The sequence below is a fragment of the Mixophyes fleayi genome, chromosome 6 (genome assembly GCF_038048845.1).
Source record: "Mixophyes fleayi isolate aMixFle1 chromosome 6, aMixFle1.hap1, whole genome shotgun sequence".
Classification (NCBI taxonomy): domain Eukaryota; kingdom Metazoa; phylum Chordata; class Amphibia; order Anura; family Limnodynastidae; genus Mixophyes; species Mixophyes fleayi.
Window position 1 is genome coordinate 30,770,705 of NC_134407.1, and position 24,438 is coordinate 30,795,142.

General features: G+C 39.2%; 1 long non-coding RNA gene across 1 annotated transcript; it reads left to right on the forward strand.

Moving 5' to 3' along the window:
* The first annotated feature begins 9,697 nt into the window (after nt 1-9,697).
* Nucleotides 9,698-11,504, forward strand: LOC142160224 (uncharacterized). The gene is made up of 2 exons (XR_012693104.1): nt 9,698-9,924; nt 11,144-11,504. It is a non-coding gene; the product is annotated as an uncharacterized LOC142160224 (long non-coding RNA).
* Nucleotides 11,505-24,438: the final 12,934 nt, after the last annotated feature.

Consider the following 24,438-nt stretch of genomic DNA (forward strand, 5'->3'; position numbering starts at 1 on the left):
GATATGAAAGGATCACTGATTATTCATACAACCCAACTCGTAATAGTAGAGAACACTGTAAGGTTCTTATTTTTTTTTATCAGCTCTCTTCCATGTTACACACATACAAACAGCGGCAAGATGATCCGTGGCATATCTCCCTACACATTCAGAGGAAGGATCCGTGGCATATCTCCCTACACATTCAGAGGAAGGATCCGTGGCATATCTCCCTACACATTCAGAGGAAGGATCCGTGGCATATCTCCCTACACATTCAGAGGAAGGATCCGTGGCATATCTCCCTACACATTCAGAGGAAGGATCCGTGGCATATCTCCCTACACATTCAGAGGAAGGAGTACATTGTGTGGCTCATGCAGAGTTGAATGCATCTGCACCCCAACCAGGGAAAGTAAGCATGCATGAAAAAGCACATTTATGCCCATTTAAGTTCAGTTGGACACATCTCAAGATCATAAGAATTTGTGCCAGGTGTACATCGCGAGTAACAAGTGTGTATACTTACGTCCCAGGATAGCATACAGGTAGTGTAGATATGTGGATTGACAGTATTAGAAGTATCAAAAGTTGCATTATATAGTAATCTATATTTGTATGCAATATAATCATGTGATGAAGTATAATATACACAGAGAATAGTGTCTTTACAGTTACTAATAAATGCAAAAGCTGCATGTTCCATATAAAACGTAATTAAATACAAACAAAATAAAAGATAAATCATATTAGTTTAAACATTTGCTGCTATGCCCTTTGAAAATCAAATGTTATTTCCTGCTCAAATGGAAATATCAGATAAGTAAGACTTCATATAATAACCTCACCAATTATTTAAGTACTATCAGATGGAGGGGTCAATATGCAATCAGCCAATTAGAAGCGCTAGCTAATGCTGCCGATAGTCATCATTATCATTGTGTCTGACTGCACACGTCCACCAGCTCCCGCAAGAGATAGCTTCTGACAGGTGTAATCTGCGCCAGCGGCCAAATCTACCCGAGTCGCAATTATATGAACTCTCCCTTACTGTACTAGGTCTACACTTATCATTCCCTTCCCTCCTTGTTCCACGTCCTCAGTCAGAAGGGTAAGATTCGGCCAAATCAGCATACGAATGTGTACAATTTTTTTTTTTTATAAATGTTCACTGTAAAAAAAAAAAAATGCTTAGTTATGCAAATAAAATAGACATACTGGATATATGTCTATTTTGTTTGCATAACTAAGCATTTTTTTTGGGGTTTTTTTGTTTTACAGTGAACATGTGAATCTGTGTCTGTAGTGCTGGATGCACTACAGATACAGACACAATAAAAGACAAGACTTTCATGCGTATTTTTATTTAAACATATGTTTTGTATCAAACGCAGAAGAACCAATTATGAAATACTCTCTAGTAGAAGTTCAAAATAAAATTGCCCAAATGAACATTTAGATACAAACTCCTAATTATATGGGGAGATACACGAAAGTACAAATTTAGAAATGACTTCTTTTAGTAGTAATCTTTCAGTATCTGTGAGAATAAGAACTGACAATACTCATAATAAAATCCTAATATTATTATTATCCACATATATATATATATATATATATATATATATATATATATATATATATATATATATATATATATATATATTTTCCCAACACATTCTGTACTGCTGTACAATCAGGGAACTTTATATAGGCATGTCCGTCTCTGCCCCCAGAAGAGCTTACAATCTAATGTCCCTACTGCTGACAAATGCACATACACCAGGCCAATTTAGTCACAAGTTAATTTAGGTATCAATGTCCCTTGACCATGAGAGAGCACCTAACCCGGCCCCCTATATTGTCTGCATTAGTAATTTGTAAAGAGAAAATAATTAACACTCTATGTAGAAAAAAATAGTCATTCAAGAAAGTCTGATGGTAATTTACAGATTTAAATGGTCATGCATGGTGACTCTTGTGAGAATACAATGCAGTGATTATTCATTTTCCCTCTCCATGCTGGGTGGACTCCAGAAACAAATATATAGATGTTCTATAACAATTCCCCCGATTCCACAAAACTGTTGGGTATATTCATCTGTCTTTGTTTTAGTACAATTGAGAGTTTCAGAGATGTACAAATTCAATAAAAGTCAGTGGAGGTCATTTACAAAGCAGAAATTATCCAATGTGCAGTGCAGAAGCAAATATACGTGAGTGTACGTAGATCTCTGCTGAAGCACATAGGATTCTGGAGCAAGATAACCATGTTGGCTGAAGAGCAGAACTTTACACAACCAGAGGGGAAAAGTTGGGTGGAGTGAAGGTATTTTTTTGTTTAACCCACCTGATCGCAACAACTGGCGATAAATTGAAATCCCCCCACAGTGTCTTTAGTCATTTCTCTGAGGCACATGGCAGGAATTCTCGTGACCTCATAGTCATAGGTATAGAATATATACCCTCCCTACAACAAGGGCTGGTGATCGGTTCTGCAGAATCCGAAGCCATCTGGACTAATAGCCCAAGCATTCTGCATTCAGAAGACCTTTATAACACAATAGATCTGGATTTATATGTTTATCCAAATCGGTTATTGTTTTTTATTAAAAAGAAAGGTTTGTTTCTAATTTGAGCTCAAATGTTGGGGGCAGCAGGGTGGCTAAGTGGTTAGCACTTCTGCCTCACAGCACTGGGGTCGTGTGTTCAAGTCCCGACCATGGCCTTATCTGTGAGGAGTTTGTATGTTCTCCTCGTGTTTGCGTGGGTTTCCTCCGGGTGCTCCGGTTTCTTTCCACACTCCAAAAACATACTGGTAGGTTAATTGGCTGCTAACAAAATTGACCCTAGTCTGTGTGTATGTTAGGGAATTTAGACTGTAAGCCCCAATGGGGCAGGGACTGATGTGAGTGAGTTCTCTGTACAGCGCTGAGGAATCAGTGGCGCTATAGAAATAAATGATGATGATGATTCTCTCTTTGTGATACTGCCTTTTAACAAACACCCTGGATATGCAGGGTGTTTAAAACAATGTTAGATTGGAGCCTTGAACATTGTATACCTTTTCTATGTTAGGTAAGAGTCGATACTCTTTTGCAAAATAGGGATAATTTGTTTCAAAGATTATTCTATTTATTGTTCCAGATATATTGAGTGTCTTTTCTTTCAGTAAAGTCCATGGCTTTTATTTTATGTTTCTTTTTTTATTAGTGTTATACTAGCTCTGTGCGAGACATATGGAGGGCCCGATTACACATCAGGACACAATTACTGAGCACAATGTGCCTTTGCTTCAGAACCCAATTAAAATCGGGTCTGCGCATGCACCAATTCAACAAGGAACAGATATGAAGATATGTGCACTGATGAATGCGGGTGTAGGTCTGCTCTGTGCTACTCTACAAGACACTGCAGGATACGCCCAAAACCTACGCGGAATTTAAATTTGCAAAAGAATGCACAGTAAAAAAATAAGTAATTGAATTAATGTCACCTGGTAATAAAGGGCATGAATCATTAAGGAGAGTAAAGGATAAAAAAAGGAGTAACTTTTGGCAATGGAGGGGGGAGATAAATTTAAAATGTGGGGACAGATTTATATTTGGGATAGGGCATGTCCTAGATCATCTTTACATTTCAGTGTAAAAATAAAGTTATCAAGTGTTTGTCAGTTAGATGTAAAAACAGTCAGTATTTAAATTATGCAAAAATTAACTAACTAATTTGCACCCCTTGCATTGTAACATGGTTTGTTCCGGAAAACATTTACTCCTATTTTTTTTGCCTTAATTTCCTTAATGACTCAGGCACAATATATTAGTTATTAATGTCTAATGTACATAACATACATTTTTACAGTTACTTCTGATTGCAGACACCTGTTATAGCATACATACACAGCCCTCATCACTAGTAAGCGCCACTTAGACTAGCCCTGTAGCTGGAGCGATAGATGCGGCTGAAAAACAAGTACTTTTTAGATGCCCAGAGCTTGGATCGGCCACTGCTGTGTACGTTCCTGATTGGTACGCGCTTACTGTACATGGATTATGGGTATCTGCCCCTTCCCCACCCAGTTCCCTCCCTGAAATCATAGTTTATATTACGTGTCCTTTGCGCTCAAAGATGAATTGGAATCTGCTGCGTTCTGTGACGAATGAGGCGGTTCTGTGCACGCCCAGAGTTATTTCGTGGAGGATGCGCATAAAATCAGCGGTTACATCCCTTGATGAATCAAGCCCGTGTTTCACTTAGACTCTTCAAACAGTATCTTTTTTTGGTGAACCACTATGCGCCCATTTCAATATACAGCACATGTTCATTTATTTTTAATTGATGTATTTTTCTATATTTTGTTAGGCCATATGGAGCGATTTATTAAACATAAACTGGACTATATAACTTTCTGGTTGCTCATAGGAGACTCCCAGCTTGTTGGGACTAAACGTTCCTTACGTATTTGTTATATGTGGGCAGCACGGAGGCTTATTGGTTAGCACTTCTGCCTCACAGCACTGGGGTCATGAGTTTCTTTCCTGGCCATCGCCTTATCTGTGTGGCGTTTGTATGTCCTCGCCCTTGTTTGCGTGGGTTTCCTCCGGGTGCTCCGATTTCCTCCCACAATCCAAAAACATACTAGTAGGTTAATTGGCTGCTATCAAATTGACCCTAGTCTGTGTGTGTGTGTGTAAGGGATTTTAGACTGTAAGCTCCAATGGGGCAGGGACTGATGTGAGTGAGTTCTCTGTAAAGCGCTGCGGAATTAGTGGCGCTATATAAATAGCTGATGATGATGGTGATGATATGGACACATCATCTGTTCTTGCATTCTTACATTGTGCTCCGCTAGAAGCGATTGTGCACATACGTCTGAACCCACACGGCTCTCATACATGTATCTATTATGCTGACAATAACTGGGCAAGCTGATGACATAATGGTTTTCCTTGCTGGTTGTGACCAGAGCATTATAACCCCCTCACGGGATAGACTTCTTTTCTATCTCCAGACTCGGACAGCTCTTATCCTTCACCTACTGTGCAAGGTCCTTCATACTCTTCTAAAACACAATCTCATGTTGGCAAACACATGGACTGAAAGACACACAAAGCACAAACACAATATATCTAAATGTAGATTTAAGAAATTCATTAATAGTTATATAAAGAAAGTAATTTTGGTAAAAGTTTAGATATCTTGAATAATGCATGTGAAAAGCACTTCCCATAGTGTACAAGAGAAAAAAAAAAAAAAAAAAATAGGGGCCATTTTTAAATTCGCGACATTGGTGTTTTATGGGGAGAACAGCAGACGAAATGCAAAAACATAAACACAATCACTCATGCCATTCTGCATTCATGCCAATCACAGTCCTGCACAGATTTAAGTGCGCTATATAAATAGCTGATGATGATGATTGAGAATCCAGAAATTGTTGAGTAATCAGTGAAGAGGAGACTTAGATTTGATACAGGAGTACAGTTCCTCAAAACAGCCTCACAATAAGGAGCCTCTACTTGCAGGAATATATTTACGTAGTACATGTACATCTCTGGACATATAATGTGACGTATACAGATATCATTGCACAAGTTGACTTTTCTTTTCTAAATAGCACCAGTACTAGCCGTACCTGGAAACAGGCTATGTTATAGCTATTGCAGTGCAATCAGAAAACATAACTATTTGAGCATGTTGAAGGTATGATGGAGCAATATTGTGGGTGCCTTTTTGCTGTGCACATATATAGTAACAACGTGTTTTGGCATGGTGGTAGACCAAGGTAGTCCCAAATCACACTACCTTGGACTACCAGAATAATGACTGGCAATCCTGATTAAGCCCCGATTGGAATTACCAATGGCTTTGACATGACATGGGATTAAAGTTAATTTGGCCATCAGCTGACCACCCTAGCTTTGACCCCATGTGATCGGCTTGCTAGGCCCGCTTAGCGCAAGCGATTGTATCTGTCTATTCAGGAGCAGAACATCACATACCAGGGCCCATAAAAAGTTTGGGGAGGACCCTTTGACCCCATTCCATCCTCCCAAGGCCCCCACATCCTGGGGCTTCTCTGTTGCATAGGTCAGCCCCACACATGCCAAAAATAGGCCGTCACTCTGTGCATCTGAGCATGTGCAGGATCCAACACGACTGGCTGGATATTGGGTGGTTATTATTATCACGATCACTAAAGTAAAATTAATTAGTTAAAAATCAAATGGATTTTTACTCAGAGTCTCCTACTACATAACCAATGAATAATGGTACAAAGTCAAGTAGATATATGTACAATATAATTGAAAATAGGAAGTCTTTGTTCTTATTTGGGTACATGCTGCCTTCACCAGCTGTGATACAATCTCTATACTTTGTTTTCCCATATGCATTTATTTTCTCTACTTTGTCATTCCTATTTTTGCACGCTCTGTCCCCCCCACTCTCTAGAGCTGCAGAGCATTGTGGTGCAACGACAACAACAACAACAATAATAGCTACTAGTAGTCTACTTTTTATATTGTAAATTGCAATATACAACACATCAATTAAATCTGAATTAGACCAGTAGAAACCAATGACTATATGCAAAACCACATGCCTTGCAATTTTATTAAGTCGGATCTCCAATACCCACCTGCATTTGTAGGTTTAATAGGGACAAACCAAATACGAGGTGGTGGATGCTTTAAAATAATTTTATAGGTTATTATTACTTAGACCCCCATAACCCTCTAGCCTTTGCCGAACTACAAGCCCCTGTGCACCTTATCCGATTCACGACAAGCAATCATATGCGTGTTTAATATACTATATTATACAGTATATATTCTATCATCACTGCTGTAAGCACACCAGTCATTTACATACCTCTTGTGGTTCCAAACATCATCATCACATCAAGATTATTGGATATCTGTCAATATACAATAGTTTTCCGTGCTGGTGTCATAAGTTCTTTTCCAGTACTGGATATATCATTTTACTATGTGCAAGTACATAAACCGAGCTGAACAGTAAAGCAAAATAACCACATAACACAATATAGCTAAAAAGCATTTAAACAAAATAAAGTATCGCACTGTGGATTATGATATTTATGACTCTGTCATTTGTGGGTACAGGACCATTTAAATAGTCTTTTGCACCATGCATACACAAAAAATGTCCCTCTATCTACCCTTCACAGTGGAGGGCTGTCAAATTTTAACCCAGCGGGCAAGACTCAACTCTGCAGCCTATTTAAAAGGAAAAAATGCAGGTGGCCCATTGACTCAGCCCAAGCTAGCCTACTATGGGATCGGCCCTAGGGGGGCATCTGACCACCAAAGCAGCACCCCCCCCCTCCCCCAGGCCAGCCTAGCCTGCCCCTTCTCCTAAAAACGAAAGAAGAAGAGTATGTGGTAGTTTTGGCTTTGCGGAGTCGAAAAGGCCACATGCCCATTCACACAGCTAGGAATGCTTCTGAAATGTTCCCTCTCCACCCTCTACATTTCAATAACTTCGCTCTACAAAAATAAACCTTGCTTCTGCATGGCACGACAAAGCTAGGTGAACCGCAGCACCTACTCTGTAGTTTGCTAGGAATGGCTTCTCTCCACCAAATCATAACCCTGGCCTGTGCAAACTTTTCCTGCTCCACAAACTCTGCGGTATTGTTCCCCATGCATTGGAAAACTAGGAACATTTGTACAACTTAACGTGCTCAGCACTAAAAATTATATTGCACATAGCAGCAGACATTTTCTGCTCTGTAAATGATCTCAAACGATGGCTCAGCAACAAATTTAGTGTGCTTTCCTTATATAAATTGTTCCAGGATAAAAGTAGCCTGTGTGTTATAAATGTATTTTTAAAAAAGAAAAAAAAATTGAAAATGTACAAATGTGACACATATAATAATAACTATTCCATGGTCCTCTTACTGTCCAATAGAGTAAAATGTAATAGTTATTAGGGGGTGGTCTAAAAGTGTCTTTTTGTTTGGCTTTTTGTCTGCAGGTAGGCACATCACTATATAGGCCTGTAATTCCTTAAAACAGTAACAAAAACAGTTTGCACATGTCATATCCGAAAAGCAGAATGGAAACATGTACCAATGTGCTGGGAAGAGAATTAGACATATCTGCACACAAAGAAAATGCACTGTCCCCGAAATGTTTTGCAGCTTTGTAAATGACCCTTATGGCGTTTTTATGGAAATGTACATACTGCTAGTTAACAATGGAAATTTTAATCAGATCTAGGTTTCTACACATAGGGGAGATTTATCACACCTTCAAAATATGAATGTGTAGGTATTGCCCATAGCAACCAATCAGATTCTAGCTATGATTTATTTAGTACATTCTGGAAAATTATAGCAAGAATCTGATTGGTTGCTATGGATAACACCTCTACTTTTTTTTTTAGAAGGTTCGATAAATCTATCTCAATTACAAGCATCAAATTAGGCCATACTGGTTTAATCTGTGATAGAGGATGGGGCTTCACAATACTCCTTACACAGACCCTCCGCGATGGTTCTTTTTTCTTCACACTTCCTGATGACCTTCGGCTCATGTGCCAGTAAAATATTCTGACACGTGCAGTTCATGTATGCCAACGGTTACAGCTGGAGAAAGTTAAGTCTTTAGGGGTCTAGGCAAGATCAGGTGCTTAAGGCCATCCTGAGATGGAGTTTGGGGCAGCACAGTGGCGTCGTGGCTAGCACTTCTGCCTTACAGCACTAGGGTCATGAGTTCAATTCCCGACCATGGTCTTATCTGTGAGGAGTTTGTATGCTCTCCCCATGTTTGCATGGGTTTCTTCCGGATGCTCCAGTTTCCTCCCACACTCCAAAAACATACTAGTAGGTTAATTGGCTGCTAACAAATTGACCCTAGTCTGTCTGTGTCTGCCTGTTTCTGTCTGTGCGTGTGTTAGGGAATTTAGACTGTAAGCCCCAATGGGGCAGGGACTGATGTCAGCGAGTTCTCTGTACAGCGCTGCGGAATTAGTGGCGCTATCTAAATAAATAAATGATGATGAAGCTTAGCTGCGAAAAGCAAAGGTTTTGGCAGCTATGTTAATTACATAACCTCGAAGTCCCTGTATTAATATATGGGGTTTGTGTTCAGCCCCTTTAAATTGGTTATGGCAAGAGAAATCTGTTTTCTCCTGCGTTGAACCCTTTGTAAATAATGTGATGAGATGCAATGGGCATTTTATGGAGAAAACTGCTGGGGATTTTATTTCAGTTTGTATGGCTTATCGCATCTTCGTAATTAGACTCCTAGATATACACAGAATGTCAAAGAACAGGCAAGCTTACATCTATACATAAACTTATCCATACATTATAGGTTTATAACTATATATTTATCTAGATTCCTAAACTGTAAAACAAAACAAGGCAGGCTGAGTTTTGTCTGACACTTTGGCAGAGATGCTGATTACGTGCAGCCTTGGCACCCAGAAAGGAGTCTCCAAGGTGCCCCCGATAAGACTACAGAACCTTGCAAGCAGACCTTGATGTCTGAGCAGAATCATGTCTGTAATGAAGGACACTGGAATAGATAAAAACAAATTCCATATGTGGAAGTAACTTTTTTTTCCTCCCCTAAATCCTCAGTTTGTGTGCTGGCACAATGACGTATGGAGGGTGGGGGAGAAAACAGAGATAGTGTACACACCAGCTTGTTTCTGCCACAGCTGACGCTTCCAATTGTGTTAATTGATTCATAGTATAACTCCCTATCAATGGAAGCTGTATCAATAAGCGTTCTATTGTGCACCAGTCTAGCAGGTGCAGGAAGAACCTTGGTGGGGAGAAAACTGATTAAAAACTTGAAAACAGTTACACTGTTTTGTTAATATTTCTTCAAGGTCCTAACTGTACCATAAATTGTGAAGCAAGAAGTTTCACTGCATTTAGTTTCTTGGGCTGCTACATGTTGGCAGGTAAGTCCACCTTGTACCCTACAACCATAACTATACTCTTCTATTGTATTATATCTTATCATAGCCTTCATTAATTCCATTTAACTCCAAACTATCTAGAACACAGTATAGTTTGTTTCTTCCAATTTTTATATATTGTGCAATTTCAATTTTTCTTAAGCTTCTATCCTTTTTTCTTTATCATTTTACCCAGTAAAGATTTTACAATATTTAATATAATTTCCTTCTGTTTAGCTTTTTATGCATCAACTAATCCCCCAGTTTTAATTATTCAACTCCATAATACAATCCATAAATTTTAATGACTAATTATTATCTTTCTGCCATGTGTTCATAAAATACTATTTGCAATTCATTTAGATTTTTATTATGTATTAGATTATTTATTTTGTGGAATGATTTTGTTTTCATCAGGTATTATTATTACTTTATGATTACTTTGTGTTGCTTTTAATACTGTAATGCTAAATTTTAATGCATTTGTTACCCAAAAGTTTTAAAAGTATTGATAATTACAAAGGTTAGTATATTGCATAAACAAAGCATTGACAGTGGGGAAGTTTAGATAATGTAATTTGCCTGGTTTTAGATCAAGCGGTAACCTAATAGAACACGGATTTAATAATATGGTGTATAATCAATGTATCTTTAGGACAAATGCAGTTAAAGAAAATTAGTGGATGCATGTAAAGTATTAATAAAAGCATACAGCTAACAATTCTAATGCCTATTCCTAAAAAAGGAGCTATTGTATTTTGCATTAAAGAACAGTACACCATGAATATCATATGCAGATTAAATATATAATTAATTATATATATATATATACACATATATATATATATATATATATATATATATATATATATATATATACACACACACACACACACACACGCACACATATATATATATTTATTATATATGTATATATTTTTTTATTATACACACACATATACTTTTATATATATATTTTTTTATTATATATGTATATTTTTTTTTTTATTATACACACACATATACATACACTTAAATATATTATAATTATACCATAGATGGAAAATGCTTCTCTGTTGAATTAAGGTGAACTTTTACATACATACTTGTATATGTAATTACCAGCTGTTTCGTTTTCCCTTCATGATGTGATGCAATCTTTAAATGTCCTATCATTTTTATAATTGATATTTTGCTTGTTTTCTTTATTTTTATTTTCTAGATGAGCGCCGTATTCTCGTTGTTCCTTTTTCCTATGCATATACTTCTTTGAAAATATGATACGAAGAGGCATAAGGCATGGGAAAATGGGGCTACTGAGGTCCTCATCACCTCTGAGGTCACTCACGCTACGAATCTTCCACAAGACGCCGGATATGGAGGAATGATGATACAAGCATTATGGGTTTATGGTTATAACACTTAATAAACTATTATGTGTATGCCCAATCATGTTATGCATTATGCAAATAAACGGTAACATTAACATGTCATGAAAAAAAGCATTCTGTATCCCTTCACATAATTACTTATTGACCTTCCAATTAAGAGGTGGAATAAAGTTCTTTTAAATTTCTCTGAAACAGTCTGAATACGCTTGATGAATCGGAAAATATAGAACAATCTAGCTCATTTCAATACCACATGACCATAGGTCCACAGGTGTACTCTTTGACAGGTCTTTGAGATATTACACTGAAACACTAATCACCTACTTTAAAAATGGCGTAGGGGCTTATTTCCTTATATTTACTGATACTGCAATTAGGTGCAAAATTAGCACTTAACTATAGCAGGCACTTGCTTTCAATGTCTAATTGGCACTAGACTGATAAAAGCTAATTGCTGATTGGTTTTTGCAGTTCATTGCACATTTCTCACCTAAATACAATATTAGCATGTGAGCCATATTGTGTTTTTGGATCTTTTGTGTTAAGACAAATAAAAACATATACATACATAATAATAATATTATATATATATACACACATACATACATGTATGTATATATATTATATCATATATACACACACACACGTACACATACATACATACATACATACATACATACATACACACACAATTTTTGTACATGAAGGGCCAGAGTCATTGAGTCATTGAGGGGAGTAAAGCATGACATAGGAGTATCTTTGCATCTTAGCAAAATCATATTGCATTGGAGGGGGAAGGTAAATTTAAAATATACGGGCAACTTTATAGTTGGGGTGCTGCATGTCCTAGATTTAAATTTCACTGTACAATTATCAAGTATTTGTGTGCTACATGAAAACACAGCCAATTGTTTCCTTCTGTCCAACATAAGAAACTAATTTGCACCCCTTGCATTGTGGTTTGTCCCGGAGAACATTTACTTCTTTTTTTTTTTCTTAATGACTCAGGCCCATCAAATCTAAGAATTATTGTTTGCATTAACCAGTCATATATATATGATCAACCATTATAATCTGGGGGCACTGCTCCATTGGCATCAATGGCTAGTTGCTCAACAAACATTAGGCAGCCTTCCCTCTTCTTCGGTAACTTACATGTTTACGTTTAGTAACTAGAGTGGGAAATGCCATATGACTTGCTCCATCCAGGTAATCTAATATGCCTCACGGATGCAAAAGGATTGTTGTCCCTATGGTAAAATAAAACTGGCATACATAAAATGCATGCTTTGATTTACCAAAGAAAATGGTCGTGTATACACAGTGGTGTCAGACATTTGGTAGGCTGATCTCATGTGCTTAGAATGCAGATTATCAACTCATTAATCATCTGTGACATCACTTAGTCATGAAGGCAGCCATTTTGTTGGCTGAACCAATTTTTAGGAAAATGTAGCATTAGGAATGAGTGCCAATAGAGATTTACTTGTAGAGCCACACAGTGGAATTGGCCATTTTGTGAGCTGGGACCATAAACAAATGGAGTCTGTCAATTGTAGCTATAATGGAAATCTACAATTATGTCTGTTCACCCCCCTATCACTCACCTGTTAGATACATGCCTGGTCTGAGCCTTCTTAGTAAACAATGGTCACATCTGGGCCCTCAGGGTCCCTGAGCCCAGTAGTGGTTACTACCATATGAGCCAGCTGTGCGTGTTCTCCAGCACCCCAAATATATGTCTATACATGGCATTTTTGCAGTCATATCAGGGGGTAACTTGAGCTCCACCAATCCTTAATGCTATGCAACTCAACATTACTGTGTGAATTCACTAGAGCCCAGTGAATCGATAGACTGCATCCAATAATATAGGTTCAGAAAGCAAAATGACAGGTTAACTCTGCTTTTATTCAAAATAATGTGAAATATGTGGATTGAATAAAATCATCGGTTTAAAATCATCAGAGACCAGTTAACTATTCAGCAACATAAAAGATTCAAAGATCTTCAACACACTTGATTCATCCTCACAGGATTAACTTCTCTGTGACAGTGATTTAGACAACATACTTTAGATAATGCACTTATTTTAAACAATTACGGGCTCATCAGAACAATGTTAAACTAATCTTTACAACGAGTCACTAAATGGATTAAAGGACATATGATAGAGGTAAACCCCAAAACTCTCTCTCTCTCATATATATATTATATTTAAAAATAATACATAATAACCAGACATACATTGGATATAGCAGTTTATTTCATATAATAATGGTGTTAGAAGAATGCATGGGCCTATAGCAAAATCACGATCACCTGTCATTCATACCTTTCAAACAATCCCATTTGCTGCCTTGTCTTATAGTCTTAATTCTTTATAGGAGCCCTGCAAACAGTTTCTTTGGGTTTGTAATCTTTTCACATTGGGCAAAAGCTGTACTAATAGAGGCTTACTGGAACAAACCAGCTTAATTTAAAATCAGTTTAATTTCTGTACAAAAAGCGTCTGAGACATTAGGGAGAGCAAAGCATAAAAAAGGAGTAACTTTGCACCTGGGTAAAACCATGTTGCATTGGAGGGGGAGGTAAATTAAAATGTGGGGACAGATTTATAGTTGGGGTAGGGCATGTCCTAGATCAACTTTGCATTTCAGTGTAAAAATAAAAGTTTCAAGTATTTGTGTGTTACATGGAAAAACAGCCAGTATTTAAGTTATGTGCAAAAATATAAACTAATTTGCATCCCTTGCATTGTAACATGGTTTGTCCAGGAGCAAACTTACTCCTTTTTGTTGCTTTGCTCTCCTTAATGAGCCCGAAGAGACTATCACATAATTATTATAACTATTATCACATAACACATAAATAATTTTCCAAGCAAATATTTTTCAGTGTTCCTTTTATAAGGGATGCTAAATAAAGTGTGTAGAACCAGTATGTCAAATAAAAAGCATATGCCAGGTAAAGACATTTTCAAATACAGGATAAGCCTTTTGCCACTTCATGGTGCTTCTACTAGTAGGACAATCCCAACATTGCCATAATTAGAAATGTTAGGTGCAAGAAAGAAAAACAGATGCCCCCTTGCCTTCAAATTTAACCTAATTAACCTAAATATTAATTTCCTTGCGCCCCACTTTAGCTTTGCACTCTCTCGCACAGTCCTATTCATGTGAAAACAATGATTGTATAATTTGCAATGTGGACACTAGCAGGGCCGGGGGGCGGGGGGGCATATGCCCCCTGGGCCGTACAAAAAAAGATGATTTTGGTCCAGGCCCTAGTCCGAACTTGGTTGCTGGCCCCTCCCCCGGGACCAGCCACCTTCTTTGATTGGCCGCGGATCCTAACGATCCCTCCCTTTTACTATCATCACCACCATTTATTTATATAGCTTCACTTATACTGTAGCACTGTACAGAGAACTCCTTCACTTCAGTCCCTGCCCCATTGGAGCTTACAGTCTAAATTCCCTAACACACACACACAGACAGAGAGAGATAGAGACTACAGTGAATTTTAATAGCAGCCAATTAAGCTACTAGTATGTTTTTGGTGTGTGGGAGGAAACCGCAGCACCCGGAGGAAACCCATGCAAACACGGGGAGAACATACAAACTCCACACAGATAAGGCCATGGTCAGGAATTGAACTCATGACCCCAGTGCTGTGAGGCAGAAGTGCTAACCATTTAGCCACTGTGCTGTTTCTACTATGTGATATGCTCTCAATTGCTGTCACATGGGACGCACACCACGTGACAGGTGCCGTCCCATGTGTGAAGAGACTACACAGCGCATGGGCAGATGGCAGTGGCATACGCACCCCTCCGCTAACTAAGTGCCCACCATAGCGGCACTGTACTATACAGCAGCCGCGGCGCTGTGCCGTGGACACTTCTTTGACAGCGCCACGTCTGCTGTATAGTACTGTGCCGCGCAGCAGCTCTCTCGCGTGTTTTGGTTTTTTGATTTTTTTTTTGGTCAGGGGGGGAAAATCCCCACTGGATGGAGCTAGGAAAGTAGCATAGCATATTTAAGGTGTGCGTGCGTGTGTGTGTCAGTAAATAAATGTAGTGTGTGTGAGGGGGCCAGTATATAAAATGTGTGTGTGTGTCAGTAAATGAATGTAGTGTGTATATGTGGGGGCCACTAAATGAATGTAGTTTGTGTGTGTGGGGGCGGGCTGTAGACGAATGTAGTGTGTGAAAGGGGGCCAGTATACTTAATTAATGTGTGTGTGTGAGTGAGGAGGGCAGTAAATGATTATAGTGTGTGTGTGTGTGAGGGAGGGGGTCTTAATTTAGCCGTGGACTGCAGGTGGGGGGGGGGGTAATTATTGTGCTGTTTTATTTGTGGGGTGATTGTGGGGCAATTTTATTTAATCCTGGGGCCTATGAATTTAAGATGGAGTGATTGGACCTTTACTTTAATGCTGTGGTGGTTTGGGAGCTATTAATTGATTGTGGGACTGTTTGGGGAAAAAGAGGTCTATTTTATTAAATGTGATTATGAATTATTTAATGTCTGGGATTGTTGTGGGAAATTGTTATATTTATAAACGTAAATGCAATTTACTTTATTGCTGCTGTTGTTTGGAGGGAGGGAAATAGCATAAACATTTAATAAATAAACCTATTTAATGTTGTGGCTAGTTGGAGGGAAATAGTTTTATTTATCAAATGTGAATACTATTATTTTAAAATTGTGGCTGGAGGGAGAGCTAATTATAAAATGTGAGTGCTATTTTGATTTAACACTGGGGCTGGTTGGAATTTTCCAAAATTTCATGTACCCATTTTTTTTCCAAACAGGGCCCCCAACATTCCAGGATCCAGACAAGCAGCAACGGATCTAAAGACACCAGCAGCCACAAGTGGTGAAAGTGACAAAAACAGGTAGGAGAGAGCAGAGGGTATATTTACTAAATTGCGGGTTTGAAAAAGTGGAGATGTTGCCTATAGAAACCAATCAGATTCTGGTTATCATTTGTTTAGTACACTGTACAAAATCACAGCTAGAATCTGATTGGTTGCCATAGGCAACATTTCTACTTTTTCAAGCCCACAGTTTAGTAAATAAACTACCCTTTAAGCATGGGCCACTACTTATGGGTCAATGCTATGTGCTTGACCCCCTCCCTCCCCTTCCCTTTTCCCAGGCTATTTTTCAGTATTCCTTATACAGCAAGATACCCGCATTAATGCTGATTACCTGGTGAATACAATAGGCTGCCATTAAATCTCTTACTGTCTTGTAATTGTCTGTTTTATCTGGCTGAGTAATTGGAACTGCACCAAAGTGATAAAAAATATCATGGTAATTCTAAATATTTAACAGGGTCACTTAAATGCATATTATATCTCAAATAAAGGTACTATGGGCCTAATTCATTAAGGATCTTAACTCATACTTGCCTACTCCCAAAAACAAGTTTCCGGGAGAGGGGCATGACTAGAGGGCGGGAGGGGGTGGGGTGCGGCCAATCGCGTCATTGGGGCCAAAATGTTGCGATTGGCCGCACCCCGCCCCCTCCAACCCTCCAAAATGATGCGATTCTCTGTGAATTTCAGGATGCGGGAGAAATGCCAGTTCTCGCGGGAGAAATGCCAGTTCTCGCGGGAGCCCGGGAGACTGACCCGAATTTCGGGAGTCTCCCGGACTTTCCGGGAGAGTTGACAAGTATGTCTTAGGTTTAGAAACTTCTTATTTCAGTCTCCTGGACAAAACCATGTTACAATGCAAGGGGTGCAAATTAGTATTCTGCACATACCGTAAGTTAAATACTGACTTTTTTCATGTAGCACACAAATATCAACTTTAAATTTCCGTGTACAAATAAGCTATCAAGTATTTGTGTGCTACATGAAAAAACAGTCAGTATTTAACTTATGTGCAAAACAGAATACTAATTTGCACCCCTTGCATTGTAACATGGTTTTGTCCAGGAGACTGAAATAAGAAGTTTCTCAAGTTAAGATCCTTAATGAATCAGGCCCTATATCTTATACCAACCACATTATATGCAAAGGATATGAAAAATTGGGTGAATAACAATGCTAGGTAGGTAGCCACTCCATAGGAATTCCCCATTGCTGCACGTGGAAAATAAAAAATTTATAGATTAAAAATAAAAAATAAATATTTTTTGACATCTGAATTCACTGCAGCTCTTTACATTATTCTTAGTTATTATTAAGTAAGGTGGACCATAGACTGAAACCTGCCAGTGTCTGTATAGGTGCAGACATTATAAGCTGGGGGTTATTAGTGTAAAGATTGGTCAGTTAATTTGGCCAGAGAGAAGATGAGCATGTCAGGACAAGTGTCTTATTGTTCTCTCCAGGAGGCAAAAGATTAGATATGAGCAATCTTAATAGTTTGTAGAAACAATACACAGACCAGCCAAACACACTTCAATTCTAAAGGAAAGCATTAAGTTAATTAACGGAATATGTTTATAAACTAATATATGTAAGTAGGTGTTTATGTTAGGAATTAGCATTGAGCAATAAGGCCTGTAAGTCACCTGACTGGGGTGAATATCATACTTGCCAACTCTCCCAGAATGTCCGGGAGACTCCCGAAATTCAGGCCAGTCTCACGGACTCCCTGGAGAGCTGGCAAATCTCCCGCATCCCGCACCTGGCACCCCAAAATGACGCGATTCTCTGTGAATCGCGTCATTTTGGCCCCCCGCAACAAAACAACATTCCTGTAGCGGGGCCAAAATGATGCGATTGGCCGCGCCCCGCCCCTCTCGCCCTCCAGGCACGCCCCTCTCCCAGACAAAGCAAGGAGAAAGTAGGTGAGTATGGAATATCCCCCTTGCTATACCAGTAATCAGTACTCACTGGGACTGGGGCATACTCAATTGACGGCAGGATCGCCAAAAATCCCGCGCTCAAAAAATATTACCGTTAATACGGTAATATCTCGCTGGATTTCAGCTCGCAGCTCCCTGAGCTGCGGGCTGAAATCCAGCGAGTCAATTACCGTATTAACGGTTTTCCCGCACAGGATTACCGTAATAACGGTAATATTTTTTGAGCGCGGGATTTTCGGCGATCCTGCCATCAATTGAATATTCCCCACTATATCACATATACTGCTGGCCACACATACAGCAAGTCTTTGTGAATGAATGAAATGTGTACAATCACATCAGTACAGATATAGTACAGTATTGAGGCACACACGTTAGAACCCAATGGTTTTAACTTTGGTAAAAAATAGATCGTAAATTAATAAAGAAATGATTTCTACACCTATATTTTGGGCCGGGAAGACATTGGCTGAGCATGCACAGTAATCTTTGATCTGCACATGGTATGTAATAACCTAAATTTGTATACCGCATGCCACATGAGCAAACTCAATAGCTCGCACTTAAGTGAAAAATATAAAACAGTATGCGTTGCACAAATTAGGAGAGAGAGTATTCATGTGGCCTTTAAACACCATTTTAACAGGCATCATCATCATTTTTTTATATAGCGCCACTGATTCCGCAGCGCTGTACAGAGAACTCACTCACATCGGTCCCTGCCCCATTGGAGCTCACAGTCTAAATTCCCTAACATACACAGACACACACAGACAGAGAGACTAGGGTCAATTTTGATAGCAGCCAATTAACCTACGAGTATGTTTTTGGAGGAGGAAACTGGAGCACCCGGAGGAAACCCACACAAACATAGGGAGAACATACAAACTCCACACAGATAAGGTTATGGTTGGGAATTGAACTCATGACCCCAGTGCTGTGAGGCAGAAGTGCTAACCACTTAGGCACCGTGCTGCAGGCATTGGTAGAAATGAAGAGCAGCTACAATAAAATGCAAGTTCTTCAGTCATAACAGGCACACATGGCCAGCATGTAAGACGTGATCATATATGTGTTTTGTTTTTTTATTACTGCAATGACAACAGTAGCTGGGTACATACAATTATATGTAATGCACAGACCTAAGCTTATAGGGAGGGTGGAGGGGGGCAGTGAATAGTTTCATTTTGGCTCTGCCTTCAGCAACACAATGACAATTTTGCCATGGGGCCAAAATGACACAATTCACAAGAAATCGCGTAATTTTGCCTCCCAATAGGCAGGATGCGGGAGTCTCCCGAACATTCCCGGGAGAGTGAGCAAGTATGCCTAAACTTATGTACTGTCCTATCCAAGGGAAAAGAAAACAAACAATACTGTCTGGGTAACAGAATTCTCTGAAAGTGAGCTTCCAAATAAGCCGACATAAACTGTGACTAATATACAATCAGAGGAGAATGCAATTGGCCAATAACTGCACATTTATTTTTAAACCCGTCTGTCAGATTTACTGTAATGTCCATTAGATCAGGTTATCGCTCTGGCCACACATAGGGGGAGATTCAATTGTTGGCAATGTGGTGTGCGGACATCACCACGATGTCCGGCTGTGCACGTTGCCACCCATTAGGAATCTCCGCTCATTTTTCTGCGCACCTCTATGGGGAGCGGAGATTCCTGCCATAGCATCGGTGCCATGTGTCTCCATGGATGTTTCGGAGACACATCCTGTTGAATTGAATCTCTCCCATAGATGTTGAGTTCAGTTAGCCATATTACCCTACCTGATTACTCTATGCATAACACTAGCATATTTTGTCTATCTTAGAGAGAAAATACTATTTGGCACCGTGGTTAGCATTGCTGTCTGACAGCACTGGGGCCATGTCCACTGTCAGTGTGGAGTTTGGATGTTCTCCTCACGCTGCGTGGGTTTCCTCCAGGTGCTCCAGTTTCCTCCCACAGTCCTAAAGCTAACAGATGAGCAAGTAATGGACAATTATCTATATTCTCCACTTATTTCATTTTAGTCACAGATTAGGTCAGCTTATTTGGAAGGTCACTTTCAGAGAATCCTATCATGCAGGCAGATTCTAATTATCATGCGTCTGTGTGGTAAAAAAATTATACTGCAAGCTATATTGGGCCAGAAAATATGAATTATTAAACATTCTAAGCTATATAAAAAAAATTATAATTCTACTAAGAATATTATTGTCCGCTGTTTAAAAATAGGACTTATTTTTGATAAATTTAGTCTTTAACAAATTTACATTTGTGACACAGAGGTAAAACTAATTATCAATTAAGACTAGGGGTAATATTTACTAAACTGCGGTTTTGAAAAAGTGAAGATGTTGCCTATAGCAACCAATCAGATTCTAGCTGTCATTTTGTAGAATGTACTAAAGAAATGACAGCTAGATTCTGATTGGTTGCTATAGGCAACATCTCCACTTTTTCAAGCCTGCAGTTTAGTAAATATACCCCTAAAAGAGCAATGTCACCTAATGGGCAAATGGTCATAAAAACTAGTAGTGCATTATCAGGCAATATCGAGTGAACACAACGTGGACGTGCACAAAAAATATTTAACTTTTAAGTATAGCGTCACTCTTGTAGATCATCCTTAAAACATGACTTGACTGACTTGTATGATAATAGGTTTGAGCCAAACGACAGAGTATTGTTTTGAGAAACATCCAATACGAAAATAGTACAATATATAATTATAAAATGACATTGACAGCTGAAAAGCTGCATGAGTACATTATAAAAGGACATAGTTCACTCCAAACAAATTCACAAAAGATTTTTGGAGAACTTGTGAAGACAGTTTACAACATGGCTGGCACGTGGCTAACCTGGAGCCAAAAATAGGTTCTTCCTCCTCCACGGTGTGAACCCGAATTATTCAGGTCTTTGTTACTGGAAGGAAATTGCAAATGTGTTTCTATAAGCTGTCAGTGGCTGGTGTTACATGGCAATGATTCAGCATTTAACACCTCAACATACCAAAACATTATGTGTAACATTTGCAGCAGACACAAGGTTTACAAAGCACCGCAGTCTATAAGGTTCTATTATTTCGGTCAATTAAAAGTGAAAACTAATTACAATGTTTTTTTTATCAAGTCATAATGGTCAGTGCATTCAGGTGGGTTGTTTTTTTTTTAAAAAAAAACCAAAAAGCAAAGTATAGGGACATCTGAAATGGGGAAATTCAGGCCCTGCTTATTAACTTTATAGTAGTTTGGAAAATGTTACCATTTGCAAAGACCATTAGCACAATTAAGAAGAAGTCCTGGAGCCAAACATATTGGATTAATGCAGACCTAACTAACATTAACTTGTAACAGGTCTTAAAAAAAAAAAAAAAAGATAAACTAATTTTCGCTATACCATGGATAAACAAGAGTTTAGATAGTTCATATAAACTACATTGTTGCTTCATAACTACCAAGAATATATAAGCTGGATAGCTCTAAGACCCTGGTGCCCATTATAAAAGCTGCCCTCCTTCCATGCCTCCCCTCTCGTCTCTTCCCTATTTTTATTATGTATTTTAGCACTGCCCCTCGTATTTGTTGTCTGTCACTGTAAATCAGTGCAGCCTATTTGCAGATAGTAGCCATTCCTATGATGAGCAGAGCAGGCCTGGCCAACCTGTGGCTCTCCAGGTGTTGTGGAACTACAAGCCCCAACATTCTTTGCCAGCTGATAACTGCTAGAGAATAATGGAACCTGTAGTTTCACAACACCTGGAGAGGCACAGGCTGGCCAGGCCTTCCCTAGAGCAACGTGTGGTGACTACACTGTCCTAGTTAACCGTAGGCAAACCGAGGGGGGGAGGGGGTTAGTGCCTGGAAACCCCCCTCCCAGCCTGGGGCACTGTATGCTTGAGGTGGCTGGACCCTGCCCCGGGACCAGCCACTTTGCAGCTTGTGTGCAGATCGTTTCTGTCTGCACTGTTCACAGCCATCCCTCCCCAACAAGTATTGAAAGCAGCAAGAACAGGTAGGAGAGAGCAGGACAGTCAGTCAACTATTCTGACACACTCAGTACAGTCCTGACTGTAGGGACAGTTGGGAGGTATGTCTCACTTCACATGGCTCTGCTTGAAAAAGGAGAGCTGTGTGCCCCTCAGAGTAGTGCACACAGCATTCCCCATGTATATGATGGGGATAGGAAGAGTTGGAAAGCAGCCAAGCAATGTCTAAAATTATAGGCACGCCGGAAGCATGCTGGCCACGCCCACTGGTGGTGTGGCATGGAAACCCCTCTCTACAAATCCTGCGTTTGCCCCAGTTAACGCTATAATTTGTAATGTGGAAGCTTCTGATCAGCCTAACAGGGTATACTGGAGGTGAAGTGGTACTATTTCCTGTGCTGCACATGCTCATCGGTTAGTGGCACAGATCTCAACAGAAGGCAAAACTAATGGTATACTAATTATTTTGCTGGTTAGGTTTTCTGAAATATATTTATACTTCTTTTTTGCTGGGCACAAGCAGTGAAGCTGGAATTCTGGTACAGGTTGTCAGTATATCTCTGTATGAGCACAGATGGATTCATGGCAAGTACTCTGACAGGACCAATGTCCAGTTTACCCACACATATATGATGAGACGATTATCATTATTATTATTATTATTATTATTGACACGGAATTCTGCAGTGCCCTACAGTGGGAAAAAAGAGCACGGTGGCTAAGTGGTTAGCACTTCTGCCTTACAGCACTGGGGTCATAAGTTCAAATCCCAACCATGACCTTATTTGTGAGGAATTTGTATGTTCTCCACGTGTTTGCGTGGGTTTCCTCCAGGTGCTCTGGTTTCCTCCCACACTCAAAAAAAAACAAAAAACATACTGGTAGGTTAATTGGCTGCTAATAAAAATGACCCTAGTCTGTGTGTAAGGGAATTTAGACTGTAAGCCCCAATGGGGCAAGGACTGATGTGAGTGAGTTCTCTGTACAGCGCTGCGGAATTAATGGCGCTATATAAATAAATGGTCATGATGATGATGATAATACATAAAATCAAGGTCAAACAAAATACAGACAATTCAAGAAGCATAGGTGCAATCAAACTAGGACATGTAGCACAAGACACACACCATAGTAGTAGGTATAGTACAAATATAATGCGTAGTACAGAACATGCAATAGGTATTATCCAAGGGCATACAGTATAAGAAAACAGGATGACAAAGGGCCCTGCTCCTTAGAGCTTACAATCTAACGGGACAAGATTCAGCCACCCAGGCCCCATAGACCGGACAGCTAGATCACTTGCAGCATCACCGGAGCCAAATATGACAGCACACACAAGCCAATAGCCATTACCTTGGACTACATTTACCACCATGCCTGATAATTAATTAATCAGACGATTACCAAGCATTGTGGTAATGTTTGGACCACACACACTGCTATATCAGATCATATGATAATCACAAGGAGTGTGGACAATAAATGTAGGACTAGATCATCATCAATAGAGAAAAACTGTCAGTGTTCACTGTTACTGCTGCACACGATGAATGTGATCATCATCATTTATTTATATAGCGCCAGCAAATTCTGCAGCGCTTTACAATTGGGATAATGATTATTGGTTATATTATAATCATATTCATACTTCCCATCTGCACCTCTTTTGGACACAAATCCCAATCTCTTTACCTTGTCTCTTCTTCTTTTGACTTTTTGTTATATAACTATCAGACTGGCTCCTATTGATTTATTTTCATTCTTTGTAGGTAGTGGTGGTTTGCAGAGATATGAGCACTTATCTTTGCAAACAATGCAGTAAAAGTGAAATTGTAATCTCTTAAAATGTTGGGATGTGACTGAATAGATTTGATAAAACTTTTTTCAAATTCCAATGAAATCATAGAGGGGAATTCAATTAGCCGCTGAGTGCCTCCAGAACAGTCATAAAGGCACTCTGCAGTGAGGTTGAGGTACCTTAGTACCTGGAACTGTGTCACCAAGCCTCGTGGTTGCTCACGTCTCTCACAATTTAATACCCCCCATAGAGAATTAAATTAAATATATTCTTTAAGTGCAAAAGAATGCAAGAAGTGTCAGCTACAACAAGCTTAGATGATGATTAGCAAGATGAACTACATATGTTTTAATTATTACAAGTGCTTTAGTCAGTAATTTGTCTACCACACCTGTGTTTAGGCAGGTACCTAAAATCTGATTTATTGTCAGCCCTGAGCTTTTGCAGCCCTGTTTGAGGAAAAAGTAAGATAGCTATTGTAGATTGTAATAAAAGACAATATA